Here is a 20,642-nt window from a genome sequence, read left to right as displayed (position 1 = left end):
TAAATATATTCTTAATATATTAAGAATAGTTGTTAATGCTGGATTATTGTCTTATAGGAAAAGGAAGCAAAGAGTCGAAGTACTAAAAATCTCTGAGAATGGAGAGGCGGATTCTGATATAAACAGCTTCTCAGTTAGGGTACTGTGCCAATCCCATTAAGCTACTATTTAGCACACAGTTTGAGAACTAGAAAAGTTTTTTTAATGTTAAAGAATACAAATCTGAAATGATAGAATATTAATTGTTGCTTTTGATAATTGTCAGAGACAGTTAAAATGACACAGTTAAAATAACTGTGACCTAGTTCTGAGGGAGGGAATACAACCCTGCTCTGCATAGTAAGGAGATAAACCCTTCTGGAAGGACTTAGCCTTCCACTTTTGAAAGTTAGCTTTTAAATTTTAAAATTTATCTGTCTTTTTTCCTGCACTTTGTTGTTACTCTTCTATAACAAGAAGTTAAAACCTCTAGAGAGAAATAGGATTTTTCAATGATTTTTCATTTTCTAAAAAAGTCATGTCAAGATTGTTTAGGTTGTTTTGTTTGAAAAGGTAAAAATAAATTTTAGGCATTCAAGGAAAACTTTTCTCTAGAGTAATGAAAAGAAATGAGCTTGCTTCAGATATTCCAGTGGAAAAGGGGAGAGAACAGATGCAGCAAGGTTGAATAGATGTCAGCAAAGTCTATCGTTGTTGTAGGTGATCAGTAGGTACATGGGGGGGGGGTCCTTGTATTACTCTTTTGTGTTGTTTAAAAATTGCTACTAAAATATAAAAGGAGAGAGAAAAAAGAGTGCAAAATATATATTAAATGAAAATAAGTATAAAACATGTTTTCATAAGAAATTGGAAGAATCTGAGAATTGTTGAAAAAAGCACCAAGGTCAAAATGAGACAGGCTGAAATTGTATATTTTTATTCAGAATATTCTCATATTCTGACCTTTCCCTTCCTACTTCCAATAAGAGCTCTTCTATACAATAATTTATATCTAATAAAAATTAAGCTATGTTATTTCAAAGGCCAACCTACTATAGCTCAGGGCTAGCCACAGTCAGTAACCTCCTTACCTGGGAGGCATTCAAGATCCCTTCTCCCTTTTATTCTACTGTGCCTTCTAGCTAGGGAGGACAAAATAACAGGGTTCTAGCCAAGCAGGTTTTAACACAAGCTTCAGGGAAGCTTTTATTGATCTGTTAAAAGGATCCACGTTCAGCATTTACCTCTCTGTATCCCTTCCACTCATTTTGTTTCCATAGAGCAAGTGCCAAGCCTGAAATTGCAGGAAAAAGGGACATGGATGGGGACAAAGGCTTATGAGGAAAGACAGATGAAACAGATGAACAGAAAGAACTTCAGTTCTTCCCAGTGTCATTTAGTAGCTCGAGCAACCCTGAGGTAATGTTCTGGGCGTCTTGCCATATGAGAAAAATAAAATTATATTTAATATAAAAACTTGACTCTAGATTATGAATTCAAAACTCAAAAGGCTGTACTCTGGTTCTTGCTCTTTTACTTACTATGTATATGATATTGATCATGGCAGACTTCTATTTCATCCTCGATAGAGGGAACTTTTGATCTTAACATAGATTTATCCTACAAAATGATGTGTGTAATATATCTTCATACACTGTAAGAAATATACAAGATGGTTGATATGTAGGACCCACAGTGACTCCACAGCTAAATATAACAGGACTGGGGAGTCTGCTTTCTGTCCAGAGGAGAATTCACAGGTCCTTACTTTGACTGGCTTAACTTCAAATGCCTTTGGAATTCTGCTCTGAAGTTTGCAGCATCCAAAGTATGGGTGCTTAGGTACTTTAAATTGTTTACCATTTTCGGTTTGCCAAATCAAATCAGCATGTTCCTGATAAAGTTTGCTTTGGAAGTGGGATACTTGCCTTCCTCACTTCAGACAGACAGACAGACAGACAGAATTCCAGGGAAGAAGAAAGCTCAGGAGACTCATTTCTGATCTGGAGGACCTGTGTGTTCATGTACAGGAAAAATTCCTTATAAAGATGTTAAAATATTTTCATGTTTTCAAAGAAAATGATCAGATGGCTTCCTGTGAGTCTTGTAATGTGGAAGTCAGGATTTAATATATTAAAATCAATCTGTTTGCCTAAGTTGGTGGGGAAATACAGAGTGCAGTGATCTCGGCATTTATCTCCGAAGGGGTACAATTCTAAAGGCTGTGCCTTTCAGAGAAATGTTCTCCAGATCCCCTCAAAAGTATGTACTCACAGACATACACTCCAGCTTTGCCAGAAGAACATACCCCCAGGTTTTTGCCATTCAGTTCAGTCTCTTTCTTTTGTGTCTTTACTAGCCTTGTCACCAGGTAGTCTAAACCACACAATCTCCTACTTTTTCCCACTTATCTCTCTGCCTCTCTCTGGCCATTAAACTGCTAACTCCATGAGGACAAGGGCTTTGCATTATTTGTTTCTGTATCACTAGCATTCACAAGTGTCTGTCCTATAGAAAGCAAACTTTCACATAAATTTGCTGAATTAAATGCATGGCTAAGTGAGGGATAAATGGTCCTAGTTTTGAAAACTAGTGACCATTATCTTGGTAGCTCTCCTTGCTGTGTAAGGGAAGTCAATCTTTAATATCCTACAGTCCACCTGAACAAAGGCTTTCAAAGGAGACAGAAAATTTGCAACCAAAAATATGGCCACCATCCTGATTTACCTGGGGAGATTAGCTTTCCACTTACCCAAGGTAGTGGCTACAGGATGTTAACAATGATTAAGAATGGGATTCTGGTGCAAATTGTTAGTAAGAAGGAGGAGACTAAAAATTGTAATTTTTAAAAGGGTCATAGATATTTAATTTTTGACTTAAGGATTTTCCTTCTTTGTCAGTGTGAGAAATCTCTTATGAAAGACTTGGTAAGAAATACAGCAAGTTTTCAAAGGATTTGAAGGCAACTGAATAGTAAAAAATCCACTTTCTTTCAAGGTTAAAAGCAATTATATTTAACGGATAAGTAGCAGAAATTCAAGTGAATGATTTCTATGAATTTTTTCTTTTTAAATTTGATTTATACTAATATTATGGATTAGTGGGTGAATCTACAATAAAGATAGCATATCATCAGGGCTCAGGGCTTGGCTGTGTGCAGAAATTATATATAAAGATTAAGAATAAGAAAAAGAGATTAAATAAGGCTCCCATTCCTCCTTGCAAAACTATCTCAAAAGTCTCCTAAGATTTTTCTGACCAGTCTCTCTGTCTCCACCTTTGATAAAATGATTAAATTTTGTCTCAATTAGGTTTCCTTAGCACAAGATCTGTACTTCTTTTTTAAAAAAACTGTTTTATTAAGGTATAATTCAAGTACCACACAATTCCTGGTGTTAAAGTTTACAATTCAGTGATTTTCATTGTATTCATAGGCTTGTACCACCATCACCACTGTAACTTTTACGTTTTCATCATCATCTGCCTATCCCTCCATTCTATTCAGCTCTAAGCCAGCACTATTTAACCTTCTACCCATATAGATTTCTTTATTTTATATTGTCATATGAATGGGACAGATAATATGCAGTCCTTTGTGACTAGGTCCTAGTATAATGTTTGCAAAGTTCATACATCTGTAGCCTAATTCAGCACTCTATTTCTTTTTATGGGGTGAATAATATTCCCTTGTGCAGTATAAATTTCTTTGTGTATTATTTGTTCATTCATCTGTTGATGGGCTTTTGAGTAATTTCTACCTTTGGTTATTATGATAAGGATGCTGTAAATATTCATGTGCTAGTTTTTGTATGGATATATATATATATATATATTTCCATTACCTTAGGGTATATATCTAGGAGTGGAATTGCTGGTTTACATAGTAATTTTATGTTTAGTCATTTGAAGGGTGTAGCCATCTCTAAGTTGTTCTCCAAAGGAATCTCATCATTTTACATTTCCATCAGCAGAATATGGGTGCTCAGTTTCTCCGCACACTCACCAACAGTTTATATTCTTTAACTTTTTGGTCCTAGATATCCTAGTGCATGTGAGATGGTTTCTCATCAAAGTTTTGATTTTCATTTGACTATGAATAATGACATTAAGCTTTTTATGAATTTCTGGGTATTTGTATGTTTTGGTTGGAGAAATATCCTTTAATGTTCTTCACCCATTTTAAAAATTATTTGTATTTTTAACTGATTTGTGTTCATCATATATTCTATATAAAAGAACTTTATCAGGTAGTGATTTACAGTATTTTCCATTATTTGGATCTTTTTTTTTACTTTCTTGATGGTGTCCTTTGAAGAACAAAACTGAGTAATTTTTCAAAATTAATCTTATTGGTACACTTTTAATAATGCATAATGATCACATTCATTGCAGGGAATTTGTACCTGTACAGAATATATCTTGATTCTTCTTTTTTCCTCCACCCATTTCCCCTCCCTTCAACCCTTCTTCCCCTCTTTATTTACAAAAGCTTTGTTTCCATTTTTTCCTTATGGTCTCTCTTTTTTTCCTTTTCCTTCCCTTTCTCCTAAGGTTGTATGACTATCCTTATGCCAATACTACAGTGTTTTGATTAGTATGGCTTTGTAGTAAGTTTCGAAATCAGAAAATATAAATCTTCCATTTTTTTTTCAAAAATTGTTGGCTATTTGAGGTTCTTTGTGATTCAGTATGAATTTCAGAACCAGACTATGAATTTCTATAATAAAGGAAACTGGGAATCTGATGGAGATGACATGAATCTGTAGCTCAGTTTAAGGAGTACTTTTATTTTACCGATGTTACTCTTTTAATTTATGAACATTGAACGTATTCCCACTTATTTAGGTACACTTTAATTTCTTTGATAGTTTTCAGGGTATAAGTTTTGCTTTTTTGTTAAATTTATTCCTAGTCATCTTATTCTTTTTGAAGAATCATGATTCATGTAATTATGAGTGGAACCATTTTATTAATTGTATTATCAGATGTTCTTAAGTGTATAAAAATGTAAATATAGATATAAAATATTATATAATAAAAATGTAAATTATTTTATGTATTGATCTTGCATTATGCCAACTTGATGAGTTAGTTTATTAGTACTAATAAATTTCAATGGATTGTTTAAGATTTTCTATGTATAAGATAATGTCATCCTAAAATAGTGACAGTCTCTTCTTTTTTCATCTTGATTCCTTTCATTATTTTTTCTTGCCAGTTAGCCTATCTAAACCCTCCAGTACAATGTTGAATAAAAGTGGGAAAAACAGATTTTCTTGGTATTTTTTCCCTCATCTTAGAAGTGATAGCTTCCAGTGTTTCACCATTAAGTATGATGTTAACAGTGGGATTTTCTTGAATGACATTTATCAAGTTGAGAAAATTCCCTCTATTCCTTGTTTTCCCTCCCCTTTTTAAAAAATTATGACAAGGTGCTGGGATTTTTTTTCCCAATACTCTTTTAGTATTTGTTAAGGTGATCATGTGATTTTTTTATTTTTATGCTGTTAATATGATATAGGGATTGATTTTTGGATATTAAACTTACATTTCTGGAATATAACTCATCTGACCTATTTATAAATTGTTGGATTTAGTTTGCTAGTGGTTTTTACATTTTGAAGACTTGTGTGTCCCTGTTCATCACAAGGATTGGTCTATAGTTTTTTTTATTGAAAATTTGTTCTGTTGACTCTGTTCTTTTGGGGCCTGGGGAGAAGCAGAACATCATGGCAGGGAGCAGGTGATCTGGCAAAGTGCTTTCTTACCTTATGGTAGCCAGGAAGAAAGAGAGGAAGCACTGGTCAGAATTCCCATACATTCCCTTCAGAGGGGGCATCCCTGAGCCTTCCTTCCGGAAGGTCCCAACATCCCTGCTGGTGTCACAGGCTGCTGACCAAGCTGCCAGCATATGAACCTTTGGGGGACATTTAAGATCCAAATCCTAATGTTCACCCATATCAGGTGTTAGTCTGGATATGTTTGCATTGACAATGCCCAGTTTACTTTTGCTTTCTATATGTCTCTCTATATTTTTGTTCCTTTATTCATCTTCACTTCTTTCTTTTGCCTTTCAGTAAATATTTTCTACTGTAGCAAGTTAATTTCTTGAATGATTTTTGAGTTAATCTTTAGTGGTTGCTCTAGAATGCACTTATACATCTTAACACATAAAAATTAAACTCATTTACAATATCTTAATTCTAGCGATTATTTACTTTTCTCATTTTTCTTATTTCAATATGTATTATATTTGTTAATGTTACAAACCCAAAAGTTTTAATAATTATTTTATCACCTCTATTTATTTTCTTGGCCCATTACAACTTTGCTCTGATTACTCCCTTTGTACTGTTATCTGCAAACATATCACACCTCTCCTTAGTACATTTCCATTTGTTATATTTACAAACATATACATGTATATGTTATATATACAACATATAAAATTGTATAAAATTGCTTTTAATGTCAGTTAGGAAAAGAGGAGAAGATATGTATCTATAGTGTTTTTTACAATCATACAATTTTGCTGCTATTCTTTGTTTAAGTGGCTCTGGGGTCATTTGCTTTTTGTCTAACGAATTTCTTTGAATATTCTTATGAGGTGAGTCTGCTAGAAACAATTTTTCTGAGATTTTGCTTATCTGGAAATCATTTTTCACTTCTTTAGAATCCTTATTTACTGATTATCCAGCTCTTGAACAGCAGTTTTCCATTTTGAAAACTTTGCATGTTACCTTACTGCCATGGAGCTTCTGTTGTTTTGACTGAAAAATCAACTGTTACTGATATTCCCTTGTAAGTGACACATTTTCTCTAACCACTTTCAGAATTTACTCTCATTTTTTATTTTCAGCATTTTTTTTTGTGATATGTATGTTTCTGGGTCTCTTTGAACTGGAATTCATTTAGGTTATTGTTTGTCAATGAATTTGAGAAGTTTCAACCATTTTAACTTCAAGTAGTATATTTTCTGCTCTTGCATGTCTTCTTTCTTTCTTGTATTCCTATTTATGAACATGCTGATACACAATATTCTTCCACATTTTTCCCAAGGCTCTTTTCATTTTTCTTCATTCTTCTTTCCTCCTTTGTTTGATTAATTTATATCAGTCTATTTCCAAATACAGTAATTCTTTCTTCTTCCAGTATGAATCTAATGTTGTACTCCTCTAATAAACTTTTTTTTTTTTTTTTTTTTTGGTATTGGGGATCAAACTCAGGACCTTGCACTTGCGAGGCAGGCAGCGGAACCACTGAGCTAAATCCCCAGCCCTCCTCTAATGAACTTTTAATCTCAACTATTGTATTTTTCTGCTCCAGAATTCCATTTGGCTGTCTTGCACATTTTTTTGATAATTTTTTCTGACCCCAGGAGCATTCATCCCAGCTGTCTTATTCTTCATTTCTCTCCTGAAAACATCCTGGCCTACATAGGAGGCTGTATCTTTATTAGATCATGAACCTATTTTCCTTTCACTGTTCTTGAGAATGCCCTTAGGCTTAAACTGCCTTGTCCTCAACTGAAAATGAAGTATCGGTTCCTTTGGAAAGATTTGAGAACCATTTGTTTTATGGGTTGCTTCTCTTCTCAGGGAAAAATCTCTGAGCTGCTGGAGTGGAAAGTGGGAAAAGTAGTAGCAGGATTCTCTCTGAGTGATAATACTGTGTTAGTAACTAAGAATTTAGTGAAGATTGGGGACTTCGTCCTGAGGTCACTTAGCTTGGCTCTTTCGGTGTGGAATAATCACTATCTCAAGACCAAGGATTTAGGATTGTCCATTCTACCAGCAGGGATTGGGCAGGGGAAGAGAACCTCCAATCTTGATGGTACTTCTCCAGGATTTGCCTTGGGCAACAAACACTTGTTGGCAGGATGATAAACACTGAAGCCCAGCTTCTTCAAAGATGAAAACCCTTCAGCTGGAGGATGGGAGGAAAGGAAACCATAAATTCTGGGCTCCACATGTCTGGAGTAGAAGCTGTACCTTAGTGAGCTGGCAAGGTAAAGAAAGGAAACATTTTGGTTCATATATTAAAGACCCTTGCCTTTATTACTAGATTTTCAGACATTTTCTTGTATTGATATTTATTAATTTGCTGTCTGCTCTTATGACAATTTCCATGGACTTTAGTTACAGAAAAAAAAATTTCCAACAGTTTCACTGGGAAGTGAATCAAAGTAACTTCAACTGTGGTCATGGCAGTTGATTTACTCAGATTTCTTTAATAACCTATATTAGACTATAACACGGTCTAAGAATCTCAAGGCGAAATCCATGTCTTCCTCATCTTCAGATCTTAGAGACTGGGATAGTCTCATAGTCTCTGTCTCTGCCATATGTTAGATAATTAAATTTTGTTGGTTATATTTTTAGAAACTTAAACATGTCTTTATTTTTACATTTTGAAGTCTTCACAATGGTTATACATTTGCTACTTAATTCTATCAATAAATTTTACTTCCACTTACAAATGAGTATATAGGAATCAAAGATGTAAAGTGATTTATCTACCAATGCACAGAAACCCAGAGACTTCTGCAAAAGACAGCTCACATACCTACTCTATTTTGTTGTCAACTTCCCCATTTATTCTCTCTCTCTCTTTTTTTTTTTTTTTTTTACCAGGGATCGAACGCAAGCCCTTGTGCTTGCGAGGCAGGTGGAGCTAAACCACTGAGCTAAATCCCTGGCCCCCCATTTATTCTTAAGATAAATCATGAGTCAGAGAAGTTTGTCTCATAAACAGCAGGAATACCAGAATTTGCTGTCCTGGGTAATTTGAGCTGTCCCAGGTCCAAACCTATAACAGTGACATTTTTTGATGGCTCTCAGCAGAGCTGCTACTCAGGTGAAGTTGAAAAAACTCTAAAATAGAAAGCAAGAAGCTTTTACTTGAAGAGTTTGCTAACCAGAAGGGATTACAACCAGGAGCCCCACTCAATCCAGGTAGAATAATGAGAGTATTAGTTGACAGAGACAATCTAAAAAAAAGTTTATTTTGGACCAAACCCACTGTTTGTTTACCTTACAAGTGAAGTGAATGGACAGATGGGTATTTGAAATTAAGCAAAAAAAAATGTATAGATGTTCAGAGCCCTCAACTGTACTTGGGACCACATGAGAAAATAAAGCCATAAGCGTCATTATCACACCTCCCCCTATTTTCACAATATAGAATTAACTTTTGAGAGTTATCCTATTTCCAAAACTACAGTTATACCCTCTGTCAGTTTAAGCACCAAAGTCATGGTTTTATCAAGTTCTTCTACCTGTCCAGACTAGCAATTTCATCTTCCTCTCAATTTTTCGATTTTGTAACTTTAAAATCTGGTATTGCTTTCTGGTATTATGTTTTTCTATCTCATGAGACTTTAAGGTCTCTGTGGATAGAATTAATACTTATTTTAAAATTTTGCTATATTTATCCTGATGCTTTGGTAACATGACGATAGGTATGCAGTAAATACTTATATATCATGTGTTGAATGAATTTAATAATACAAACTAAATGGGATAAATATCCTATTTAAATTGCAGTAACAAATGAACTCCAATAGAGACAGATTTACTAGAGGCAAACTGAGCAAGAGAATGAGCTTTTAATACACAATTGTTTCTACACCAAGTTAATTACTCTTGTAGCCTTTTGAGAATTCAGGCAGCCACTTGTTGCAATGAATGTTTCTAACTCATTCATGTAAGCACGATTTGTGTAAACTATAGAACATAGATAGCAGTGTATTTAGAGTCACATTTAATAAGCAAAATATATTCTGGACTTGTGAAATAAATTTAGTCTGGGCCATATTTATATAGCATGAATGAAAACCATTACACATTATATAAAGCATCACTGTCTACAAAGTTATGCCACTGCAAATGACTCCACCACAGCCCCCAATAATTAAGCTCCATGGATTAACAATCAGGTCAATATCATTCTGAAGTTATCCAATCGGAATTCCATTCTCACACCTCATATATTTTGTACAGAAAACTTTTTATCCTGGTGATCCGAGTTTTGAAGCTCATAGAAAGTACTGGTTGATTTGGTATCTGATGTTTTTTGCAAGGACATGCCCTTGAAATAAATTCAACTAGGAGACAAAGCTAGACACTATCTTTCAGTGTTTGTTACAGACAAAAAAGGTTATTTTTGATGATTCTAGGCAGGGCTATGTTTGTCTGCCACCCACAACTTCAATAGCTCTACAATCTTCTTTGAAACTGTGAGAAAATAAGTATGTCCTTTTCTAAGAAAAGATGTGAATGTTCTTTGGATCATCTCTCCTTTTGGACCTAAGACCCTTCTGAGATTTAATAATGGGAATACTGGAGAATATACTTTCTTTTTTAGTGGCTTCAAGTGAATGAATTAGTTTACTTTAATGCAATGGTCAAAAAGATCAGGCATTCTAGTTGAATGAGGTTTAACTCTCACAATACCATCCCAAGTATTACACACAAGAGAAGAAAATGTGCTAATGTTTAATTTCAACCCTCTAGTCTCTTGAAAACTGTCAATATCCACTCTGGGTCAGATTTTACTATTATACTAGCTATGAATAGCCCTAAAACAAACAAACAAACAAACAATGCTTTCATATTAATCATCACCTGGGCAATTAGTTACAAATATTTTCTCCATCATATTATAATTGAAGATGATGTATTTAACCTGATGATGAATCTAAAGTTGCCTCCATCAGCATTATTGCTGCAATACCAAAAGCACTGCCAGAATTCCCAGCTTGTTTTACCAGTTTTCTCTCTCCTTCATTTTACTTTAGTATAGGGTAAATCAGGATGCATGATGAATAAAGGATGTGAACATGATGTGGATAGAGTTTTATCAAGAATGTGAAGATTGTGAGATTTTGCTATGCTTTAAAACTAATAACTTTGCTACAGCTTCATGGATTCTATAAGAAAATCTAGGATCCCTTGTTCATAGACAGGATATTTGTAATCATGGCACAGCAAGAAGCATGGACATCAGCATAATTGCATCAGTTCTGGGACTCAAGATCTGCAGAGATGTGACAATGGGGTCCAGAAAGATGTCTTCACATTGCAGAGAACTGCATCACAAGAAAAGAAACTTGAGCTTATGAACCTGACACTTTTATAATGGGTCCTCCACTATGGGTGTCCTTGCCCTAGAAGATTTTATCTTTCTTATGCTGACAGTGCTCATGTTACCAGGCTTATGCTCTGGAGAGAGACACTGTCCCTGTATTACAATGATACTACTTATATTCAGATGTCCTTCAAACATGATCTAAATAAGGAGTAATGAGTGCTTCTGTTTGCTAGGTGTGCAGAACATGGAGAACTGTCTCCTCCCAATAAGTTGTAGAGACAACCATGTGATAATTGTAGGTAAGAATATGTGTTCAAAGAGAATGTTCTCCTGTCATAATTTTTTTCTCATTAAGTTTATTGGTACATTTTAGGTATACAATACAGGTACATTCATCGTTGAGATCTTGTACCTTCACATAATATATCTTGATTCTTATTTTGATTTTTGGTACCGGGGATCAAACTTGGGACCTTGTGCCTGCGAGGCAGGCAGCGGAACCACTGAGCTAAATCCCTGGCACTTGGTTCTTATTTTTTTCCCCATTCCTCTGCCTTCCCTTCAACCCCTCCACCCCTCCCTATTTACAAAGACTTTGTTTCCATTTTTCCATTTTCTCATATTTATTCCTTTCCTTTCTTTCCTTTCCCCTACCCCTCCCATTTTCCCTTCTCCTTTGCACCTTTTCTTTCTATTTCACATTATCTATTATACATTTTGATCCTTATTTACACTTTCATTTTCTCACACCAGAGAAACTATTCAGTGTTTATACATGTGTGCCCTATTTATTTCACTTAAGAGTATGGCCTCAATGTGCATCCATTTAAATATCAATGTCTCTAGTTTCTTGTTGTTTATGGCTGAGTAGTACTCCATTTCATTTAATGAAAAAACACATTTTCTTTATCCAGTCTCCTTTTGATGGGCAATTGGGCTGTTTCTAAGTTTTAGCTATTACAAACTGTGCTGCTGTGAGCATGAGTGCACATATATCACTGTGGTATGATTCTTTTAATTCTTTGGGGAAGATCCCCAGCAGTGGAATAGAGGGGTCAAATGGGACTTCCAGTCCTAGTTCTTTGAGGTATCTCCATATTGATTTCCACAATGGTTGCACCAGACTGCACTTCCACCAATAATGGAGAAGGGTTCCTTTCTCCCCACACCTGCGCCAGCATTTGTTATTGGTTGATTTCTTGATAGCAGCCATTCTTTGTGGGGTGAGGTGGAATCTCAGTGTTGTTTTCATCTCTCAAACAACCAGTGGTGTTGAACATTTTTTCATATGTTTATTTGCTATTTCTACTTCTTTGTCTGAAAAATGTGTGTTCATTTCAGATGCCCATTTTTGGACTGGGTCTTTAAATTTGGGAGGTCTGATTTTTTTAAGTTCTTTATATATTTTAGGTAGTAGACCTTTGTCTGAGGAACAGCTGGTAAAAAATTTCCCCACATTGTGTGTTGTCTCTTCATGCTGTTGGTGGTTTCTCTTACTGTGGAGAAACTTTTTAATAAAAAGAGATCCCACTTGTTGATTCTTTGTGCTAGTTTATGTGCAACTGAGGTTTTGATCATGAAATCTTTCCCAAGCCAATGTCTTCAAGAGTTCTACCTAATCTTTCTTCCAGCCAGTTTAGTGTTTCCATTTTAATATTGAGATCTTTAATCCATTTTGATTTTAGTTTAGTGCACAGTGAGGAATATAGATACAGTTTTAATCTTTGGCAAGTTGAAACCCAGTTTTTCCAGCACCATTTATTCAATAGGCTATCTTTCCTCCAGTGAGGGTGTTTGGCTCCTTTGTCAAAGATGAGGTGGCTGAGTATGTCTGGAGTTGTTTCTGCATCTTCTAATCTGTTCCACTGGTCCTTGGGTCTGTTTCTTTGCCAGTACCATGGTGTTTTTATTACAGTAGCTTTGTAGCATAGTTTCAAGTTGGGGATTGTGATACCCCCTACCTAGTCTTTGTTGCCTAGTCATGATTTTTAACTGGAATTTTGCAAGATAAAAGGAGGGTGAATAGTGTGAGCACAACAGAACTCAGGATTAAAGTTGAAGACAGTTTCTTATTTACAGTCTCCCTTGCTATTTATTAAAAGGGACTGAGGATAGGTGTAGGAAAGATAAACTTTTGACAGCATTATACAATATTTAATCAAGCAGTCACAAAAACAAATGACTATGTTGTCTGTAAGGAAAATATCCTATAAGTAGAACATTTTTCAATTACTAGAACCACATATACTTAGGTTAAAATGGTCAAATATAATTACAACATTTTCTCTAAGCACAGAAATGTTATAAACATTAATAAAGTGTTCCTGAGAATTATGATTCCAGTAAGTATCCATTCATTTTATAGCAAGGATTGGCTCTATCTACAATAGTAACAGATCTGGAAAGAGTTGGGAATGGAAAAAAATCTTTAAGATTTAGTGTGCTTGTAGCAGGGAAAAGGCAAATCTTACATCATTTAACATAGAAAGAAGCTTCTTTTCTTTAAATTAAAGAGCTTTTGGGTCACTTGGCATTATCCTTTTATATTTAGATTTTTATTACATTAATTTTGAAAGTTAAACTTTGTGTTGAGACATAGATGCATGTGCCATTGTTAGAAAATAATATAGTGAAATCTAGTTCCCTGGGCTGGGGATTTAGCTCAGTGGTTCTGGCACCTGCCTCACAAGCGGAAGGACCTGAGTTCGATCCCCAGTACCAAAAAAAAGAAAAAAGAAATCTAGTTCCCTATATGTTAGCTTCTTGCGAAAGCATATTTCAGTACTATGGCCAAGACTTTGATATGAACACAGTCAAGATATAGACCACTTCCCTTATTGCAAGGATCCTTCATGTTACCCTTTAATAACCACAGTTACCTCTCACCTCCCTCCCACATCCACCTTAACTCTTGCAAGGACCAATGTACTCCCCATTTCTGTGATATTCTTTTCATATAGTTGGAAAAATACTGTATGTACCTTTTGGGAACAGGATTATTTTTTCATTCAGCATAATATTTTGCGTGTTTATCCAGGTTGTTGTGGTAATAGTCCATGATTTGGATACACCACAATTTCTTTAACTATTCATCTACCGAAGGACACTTGAACTTTTTCTAGTATTTAACTATTACAAATACAATTGTTGTGGACATTTGCATAAAGATTTTTGTGTGAACACGAATTTTCTATTTCTCTAAGATAAAAGTCCAAGAGCAAAACTCCTGTGGCATATGGTACAGCATGTGTAATACTTTACACAATTTCCAAACTATCTTCCAAAGTGATTATGCAATATTACATTCCCAGCAATATGAGCAATATTGTTTTTCTATTATCTTTATAACCATTTGACCACAAGCTACTAGTATAGACATATAATTATATTTCTTTATAATTTTAATTTGCATTTCCCTGCTAGCTAAAATTTGATTATCTTTTTGTGTGTTTATTTGTCATATCCTCTTTGTTGAAACACCTCTGTATTTTGACCATATTCTAATTTTATTTTACAAAACTGTTGATTTTGAGAGTTGTTAGACATTAGTCCTCTGTAAGATATATAATTTACCAATATTTTATCCTTGTTTTTATATTGCCTTTTAATCTGTTTAACAGTTTTTCACAGAGCAGTACTTTTTAATTTTGATAAAACCCAATTCATCAATTTTACCTTCCATGAGTCATGCTTTGGTTTCAAGTCTAAGAATCCTTTTCTTAGATCTAGGTGAGGATTATTCTTATTTTTTCCTAAAAGTTTAATCATTGTGTTTTCTATTTAATTTGTGATTCATTTGAAGTTAATTTCCACAGAATTTGTGAAACTTAAATTACCTTCATAAAATTACTTGGAAAGTTCTATATTATCTTTTGTGGCAGACACTGTGTAGGAATAGGGTTAAATTTCCTTCACATATTCGGTAGAATTCTCCATTGGAACCATTTGTGACTGGAGATGCTTTTTTTTGGAGCAAAATTTAAGATTATATATTAACTTTTATTAGTACTTTCTGGGCTATTTAAATTATCTTTTCCATTTTAGATGAATTATGGTCATTTGTGACCTTACTGCTTAGATATTGTTTTGTTTTTCCATCTCTTTGATGACTTTGTGTCTAGCTGCTCCATCAATTTTTGAGAAAGCATTAAAGTGTTTGACTGTAGTTGTTGATGTACCCAAACAGTCTGCTTCACATATTTTGCTCTATTGTTAGGTGCACATATTTCTGTTGGGAGCAATGCTACATAATTTTAGGGTAAAATCATTTGGTTAGCCTAGTTCTCTTGCCTACAGCCCAGCTACAGAATAACTCCAATTTGGCCTCTGGTCACAACTGAGACTTCAATGATCCAGTGATGCTGTGATTCTCCAGGACAAGAAACATCCTGGGAGCTGAAAACATCCTGGGAGAACAAACATCTACTCAGTTCCTCATTGTTCTTGGACTGTTAACATCTTATTTACCCAGGATGCACTGAACTCTCTGCAAGTCATTTGTTACATTTGTTTCTCCTAATGTACTGAATAAAAGGTGCGGTAAGCTGGGGGCTTTGTGTTTGCTGCCCTGAGCAGCACTGATCAGACCCAAAGCTCAGCTTCTTCTCAGTCTCATTTTTTTACCTTTCCTATAATTCGCTATGTGCTGCCGTGGCTCACAGGAGACCAGGACTCACTGCAGAGGTTCTGGTAACGTCCCCTTCCCCTGTTCCCTACATATTTCTAGGACTGTAATATTTTCTTGATGGATTGACCATTATATCATTGCAGAATGGTATTCTGTGTACCTGATAGTTTTCTTTGGTTTTAAGACTACTTTTTTTGAAATAATTATAGCTACATTTGCTTTCTTTTGATTAATGCTTGTATGATATATACATTTTTTTACTTTCAATTATAAAGCATGTTATATTTGAAATGAGTTTCTTGTAGACATGAACACCTCTGCCAGTCTCTGGCTTTTAATTGGGGTTTTTTAGATCAATATTTTCTTAAATGTGGCAAAGTTTATCTCATTATCTAACAATATAATTATTTGACAAATTAAAAGTCTACAAAGCTTTCTTCTGTCTTTCTTCTAAAAATTATAGGCTGGCACTTTCAATTTTAGTATTTTTCTTGATGAACAATTAGGTCTCAGTTACAAACACAGCACCTATTGAAGTTTCTCTTCTACATCTTTATCTTTGTTTTTTTTGGTACCAGGCATCAAACTCAGGTCCTTGTGCTTGTGAGGCAGGTGGCAGAACCACTGAGCTAAATCCCCAGCCCACATCTTTATCTTTTTATGTGTTATTTTATCAATTTATAAGACCACAACTATAATGCATAACCTACTGATTTTCAAATTTCTGCCCCTTCATGATATTTCTTTTGTACTCTCTCTGTATTTCTTACTTTATTTGACCATTCCTCTTGGATTTACTACAGTGAGATCAAATAAAACATGTCCCACATTGAACTTACTAGCTCTCGCTTTCACTCTACTCCTCCTTGTATTGTTTTCTTTTTTCATAAATGATGGTGCTATACCTTCTGTCTCTTTCAAGTTGTAATGTTCAGGGACATTTCTTCTTTCTCCGTTTTTTGCATTTAAATCACCACAATTTCCTAAGATCATCTGAAATGTTTCTTTACTATAGTATTTTTTTCAACATTATTCTCATGACTTACCCTTGGAAAGAGTTTCTGATATATCTTTGAATATCAGCTTCTTCTCACACAGGTCCATTTTTCATTTGAGTTGTAATCCTAAATTATTAATCTATACTCTAATCAATGACAGCAAACATCCGCATTTAGGGCTGGGGATTTAGCTCAGTGGATCTGCACCTGCCTCGCAGGCACAAGGTCCTGAGTTCAATCCCTGGTACCAGAAAAAAAATAAAAATCCACATTTATTATTCTGCTAAAACAATTTCTGGCTTCACTGTGATTACAAGGTAAATTTTAATTTTCATTGATGTTCTACTCAGTTATATCTCTGATCACTCTGTGCCTTATAATTCATCCTCCAATTGTAATGGACTATAGATTTTATTTCACATACAACATGTTCTCCATAATTAAGCCTTTGCACATGTTTTTTGAAAATCCTTCTCCTTGTGAAGTGGTGCTCAACCTTTAAAATAAAACTAAAAACCACTGTGAAGATTCCCCTGAATTATACATCTAGTCTCCAAATGAATTTTGCTCATTTTTCTTTGAAAAACTTGTAGTGCCATATTGCCTCTTCAGTTATACCATAAATTTATTCAGTGCTGAGTCTGAGTCCTTAATATCATATCTCTAGCCTGTTGACATGGATCTGAGGTACTGAGTAAGTGTTGTACGATATTAAGTCTATTGCAGGCTAAAGGGATTTAGATTTACCAGGGCCAATTGGAACCAGTGGGCCTTTTTCAAACAACAAATGAATAATTTGGGACCAGGAAGGATCTTGCTGTTGTTATTTATATTAATTTATAGTTTACTGCATGCTTTTATTACTATTAACTGCCATTATTTATCTTTCATCTAGTGAAAAATGGAGCACTAACTGTGTTTCCCATTGAGGTAGGTTTTTTTATTGAATGGGAGAGGTAGCTCTACTGGCAAAGCTGAGTGAGCCCATATAGTTCCATGGACAGCACTTTTCTATCTTGGACCAGCCTCTTAAAAACTCAAGCATACTACAGAGATCAGACTCTTCTGGCTCCTGGTATCCATCATGAATATCAGTATTTAAGAAAATGAATTCCCAAACTTCTTATTTGATTCTTCTGATTTTCAGCTTTTCCTCTTGTCAGTCTTTGTGCTTTTGTGTCTGGCTTCTCTCCTCTACACTGACTGAATGACTTTCAATCATATCTTTGTCTTTGCTGCAATGTCTGTACAGATTGATGACTCTATAGCAAACTTATGATTTTGTAGGGCTGCACAAACTTCTTCTGTATATTGCCTTATAGCTCAAAAATTGGAAAATAAAGTATCCGAGCATAATGTGTGTATTAGCATGTGGGAGGCTGAAATATAGCTTGTTATACCTGAGATCATGATGTAGTCTTCCATGACTACCTGCTTGGATTCTAACAAACTATAACATCTTTAATACCTGAATTTATTTTTAATAAAATAAGTGATAGTCTGCTCTACAAGAACAGTAACCTGTGGAACTCTGAGATAACACTTTTATACTCTATGATAAAGCAGTGAAATGTCTAAGGAAATGAAGCTCCTAAATGTCTGAGGCATTCTTAGATGCAAGAGTTACACATCTAAAACATTGAGCTGTGCAGCTTGCCTACTGGTGCTGCTTGGCTCTCTGGTCCTCAGTGGAAGCCAGTCCTCCAGCCGGGGGCGTAGGATGGAGATTGGCTGACCTAAGGAACTCTCCCAAAACTGTCTTAAAAATGCAGCCCGACTTTGGTTTTCCTATCTTTGTACTTAGCTGAAACCACTGATGATCACATCAATACCTCACATTAAATGTTTTCATTACTTGAATTCCATTCTTCTATTTATATTGGATATTTTTGCTACTGCAGCAGAAATACCTCCACCTGAGATCTTGCTATACTCCTTGGGACTCGATTATGATACCTGCTATTCTTTGTCTCCTGCTGTGAACTGTCTGGTGCTTGTGCCTTTCATTATTTTTAAATTTTAATTCTATAATCGGTCTGAGCTGTAAATATCTCCTCCCACAACATGTCTTGCCATTTTTACTCTATTTTTCCTGTTCTTTGAATAGTTTTTTATAATCCTTATGGATTTCACCTCACATGTAAAGTCCTAAGAAGGATCCTCTTTGCTCACCGTTAGGATTAATTACATCAGTGAAGTATTTTAAGCAGAGCCACAGAGTGATCAGATTTACATTTAGAGGTGAAAAGTTTGCATATGGTTGAAAAATCTTGAAGACAACTTAATTGATTCTGACTTAAGGTTGGGGCAGCAGAACTGAACTGAAGTATATGAAGGCTGTTTAGAAATCTTAATAAAGAAATCGGGGAGTTGGTGGATTAAATGTGTGAGATTGAGTGTGAGGGTAGCAGTATATCTGTCTCTTAGATTTCTGGCTTAATTACTTTAATAGATGCTGGAGCTGTTCAAAACCAAATTCGGATTTGGACATCTATGTGTTAGTCTTTCTCAATATTTCTTCAAACTTTTCAAGATAAAGTATAATTCTTAATTTATTTCTCAAAAGTGTTTCAAGAGCTACATCTTAATCTCATCACTGGTCTTCTACTCACTAAGATCTTTTCATTTAAAGCACTGCTAATGACTTGCTGGACCTATACAATCTGGCCACTTAGAAAATCTTGGTTTTCATCATCCTTATTAGGCTATGTCTTCCGTGCATTATCTTTCTGCATCGAATACCTTCATTCTTTCTTAGCTAACTCCATGAGTTGGGTGTTTGAAAAACACTTTGCACACACCTCTGCTTTCCCACTCCATGACTGTAGGATAATTGCTGTTTTATTGGTTTTTCACTTCAATTGGACTTCAAGTTCCATAGTCAGGAAATAGGTTTCATTTGTGTTTATATCACTAGCACTGAGCACTCAGGGCATGTTAAGTACAATACTTAACTGAATAAAGGAGCAAATGGGTGGATGCATAAGTATTTCTAATCAAAAAGATAAAGAAAGATTACATAGAATAATTGCATTGTTTTGAATGAGGTTCCTAGCTCCTGAAGCAGGCATAGGATTTATACAGGTACAGTTCCTGCACAGGTGAAATAACAAACACATCTGACCTGAGTTTCTGAGTGAATAAGTGGTAAATGGGAATGCAGGAATTCCAAGTGTACAGAACACCTTGAGTGATAATAGCCAAGAAGCAATATGGTGCAGGATCTGGTTAACTATGGAGAGTCTACTTTGGCTAAAGCTTGGGGGAATTGAAGGAAAATAGTAGAAAACCAAAGAATAAACACTTATAGCAAACTCAGCATTTCAATTTTGGATGTGCTGAATGGACTGGTTATGGCTCAATAAAAATTGTTTTTCCATACGTGAAGCCCTGGATTTGAACTGCAGCACCAGAAAAAAAAAAAAAAAAAAGCTATCCTCTCTAGGATTTAATCTTCTACTTGGTGAGATTCAACAATAATAAATTTCAACAGCAATTGTAAAATCACATGATTTCAAAGACAAGTAGGTTTTTGGGGCCTCACTTGGTATCCTCTAGAAAACAAAATACTTAATGTTTTCCTTGTTCCTAAAGAGACATCTTACTTCCTAGGTTAACATGAAGCACATTAGAGAAGAAGGAGGACTAAGAGAGATGTAATGGCATGTAACCATTGGTCAGAGTAAAGTTTCAGGTTTCAACTAGTTTAAACTATGACCTGACAGGCCGGGGATTTAGCTCAGTGGTTTGGCTGCCTGCCTCACAAGTGCAAGGTCCCAAGTTCAATCCCTGGTACCAAAAAAAAAACAAGTGACCTGACATGCTTGTATCATCACTTTCTTTTTAAATTTTTCCCAAAGTATTGAAAATTGACCATAAGAAAGTATCTAGAAGATATCGAACAATTCTAATAGCCTTCAATAACAGAACAATTTAATTTACCTAAC

General features: G+C 35.0%; 1 protein-coding gene across 2 annotated transcripts in view; it reads left to right on the top strand.

Annotated features, from left to right (window-relative positions):
* The window catches only part of LOC110347954 (uncharacterized), a 72,578-nt gene that overhangs the window by 2,460 nt on the left and 49,476 nt on the right, over positions 1-20,642 (top strand). For both annotated transcript variants that reach the window (XR_015452993.1, XR_015452994.1), the window contains exon 2: positions 1,260-1,398. The gene's annotated coding sequence lies outside the window, so the exon portion shown is untranslated. The remainder of the gene's footprint in view (positions 1-1,259; positions 1,399-20,642) is intronic.

Source organism: Heterocephalus glaber, unplaced genomic scaffold, assembly GCF_053883595.1.
Source record: "Heterocephalus glaber isolate CG9 unplaced genomic scaffold, H.glaber_assembly_v1.0 deba00001457, whole genome shotgun sequence".
Classification (NCBI taxonomy): domain Eukaryota; kingdom Metazoa; phylum Chordata; class Mammalia; order Rodentia; family Bathyergidae; genus Heterocephalus; species Heterocephalus glaber.
Note: the sequence above shows the minus strand (reverse complement) of the source record. Positions and strands in the feature narration are given on the sequence as shown.